The following is a 2,434-nucleotide window of genomic DNA, read 5'->3' on the forward strand; positions in this document are numbered from 1 at the left end:
TTGCATTGCTGGAGGAGGCACATTTTCTTAGCAGCTGAACTCACACCAGGTGATGCTCTGCCTTCTTTTAGTTCTTACACTGTAAACAGGCTTCCTGTTTGTGATCTTCTTAGTGCCACATTTTTTACATTTTTGTACTTTTTCTTGGTGATTTTGTTGTCTGAAATGGCTCCCAAGTGTAGTTTTGAAGTGCTGCCCAGCGTTCCTAAGTGAAAAGCTACAAAGTGTCTTATGAAGAAAATTAAGTATGTTAAACAAATCTCCTTCAGGCAGCGGTTATAGTGCTTTGGCTGTGAGTTCAGTGTTAATGAATCAACAGTTCGTATTACATAAGGTATCTTTCAACACAAACGGGAATAAAACAAGGTTACCTGATTATCCCTTGATGAGAATGTTGTGGCCAGGGGCTTGAGGGAACCTAGCCCTATATTACGCCCAGGATCAATGGCTTCATAATCTCTAATTCAATGTTTGAGTTGACTTTATAAAACTACTGTAGATAACAAAAATCTATAGTACATTTGTTTGTATAAGCTAATTCTTCTTTTAAAAAATTTTATTATGAAAAATTTCAAATAGATAAGGGAATAGTAAAATGAAACCCTAAGGACCTATCATCACCCAGCCTCAAAAATTACCAACTCAGCCAATCTTGTTTTCTCTTTAACCCTCTAATTCCTTCTCTCCTCCTTGCATTTTACACAAATCCCAGATATTGTATTTGAGGGTAACCCCCCATGTAGGCACCAAGGAAGGAGAGCTAAGCAGAATCCTGGCACAGTTAGTGCCTGAAGAATGTCTCACCTTATAGCGTTACTACTCAGTTATTTCCTTTTATATAATACTTTATATATAATCATATATTAGTTTATAGAATTAGGGCTTGAAGAATATCTCAGTTTATAGGGTTACTACTCAGTAATTTCCCTTTATATAATCCTCTATATATAATCATTTATTAGTTCCCAGAATGAGTGCCTAAAGAATATCTTACCACTTAGCTATTTACATATATATATATATATATATATATATATATATACGCACATATATATAACTATATCTTAGTTCATAATCAGAGGAATGCCTAGAGTAGACATGGTACAGAGCATGAATTAAGGAATAAGCAGCTTATAGTCAGAGGAATGTCTGGAGCAGACACGGTGCAGAGTATGATTTAAGGGAGAAACAGTTATACCAGGACAAGAATTTATGGCCCAGATGGCAGCGTTCAGTATCATAAAGATACCTGCTGTATGGCAGGCTTGGGGAAAGAGCCACTCCTCCTGATAAAGGAGTTGCAGGACCTTGCGTCCAGTTCTTGTGACAGGCTGCCCACAGACCGGCAATCCCTCGAGCATCCGAGGGTTCAAAACCCCTCGGGATAATCGAACCTTGGTGACTGTGAACTTTATCAGCACTTGTTACTGTGCTAGCTCAAAAGCATCCTACTACAGAACTCATTAGAAGCTGCCAGCAGGTGGCGGTAGACCCTGACAGCTCTGTCACTGCTGTGAGACTTAAGCACCCTCCTATAGGTATTCTTAGAAGTAGCATGCCCATAGGGTGGACCCCTTACTGCACATGGCCCACTTCCAAGTCTAGGTGACCTAATGGGGATGGATCCTTGTTTTGTTGCTCATGACCCTGTCACTATCTTTGAGGATGACTTCATTCACTACCCTGCCCCCTAACCTATACCCAGTAAATACAGACACTTCCGGACATTCGGGGCCTCACCTCTCTCCACTTATAGGTGGCGTGGCCCCCTTGAACCCAGCTGGGATTTCCTTGTACTTCTATGTCCTGTCTCTTTATTTCTCTGATCCTGCACCTCAGCACAGCATAAAGGACACCCCAGGACCCTGCAGGGCCCTCAGCCCTACAGTATTATTTCAACCTTATCCACTTTACACATTAAATTCTTGTTAACTTTCTAAAATTATAAGAGTAGAAAATTTGGAATCTGGAAAAGTTACAGGAAAAAACAACCACATAAATTAATATTGAATTAATATTTTATTTTTCTCAGTCTTTTTATGTATAGAGTAAATTAACAGATTGGAATCATTCTGATTAGATTCCTTTTCATATAACATTAAAAATTTTAAAATAACGTTAAACATTCAAAAATATAGTGAAATATGCCAGGCACGGTGGCTCACGCCTGTAATCCCAGCACTTTGGGAGGCTGGGGGGGGATCACCTGAGGTCAGGATTTCGACACTAGTCTGGGCAACATAGTGAAACCCCATGTCTATTAATAATACAAAATTAGCTGAGCGTGGTGGCAGATACCTGTCATCCCAGCTACTCGGGAGGCTGAGGTAAGAGAATCACTTGAACCCGGGAGGTGGAGGTTGCAGTGAGCCAAGATCTTGCTATTGCACTCCAGCCTGGGGCGACAAGAGCAAAACTCCATCTAAAATATATA

The sequence above is a fragment of the Sapajus apella genome, unplaced genomic scaffold, assembly GCF_009761245.1.
Source record: "Sapajus apella isolate SASKATOON/1434 unplaced genomic scaffold, GSC_monkey_1.0 scaffold35, whole genome shotgun sequence".
NCBI classification, from domain to species: Eukaryota; Metazoa; Chordata; class Mammalia; order Primates; family Cebidae; genus Sapajus; species Sapajus apella.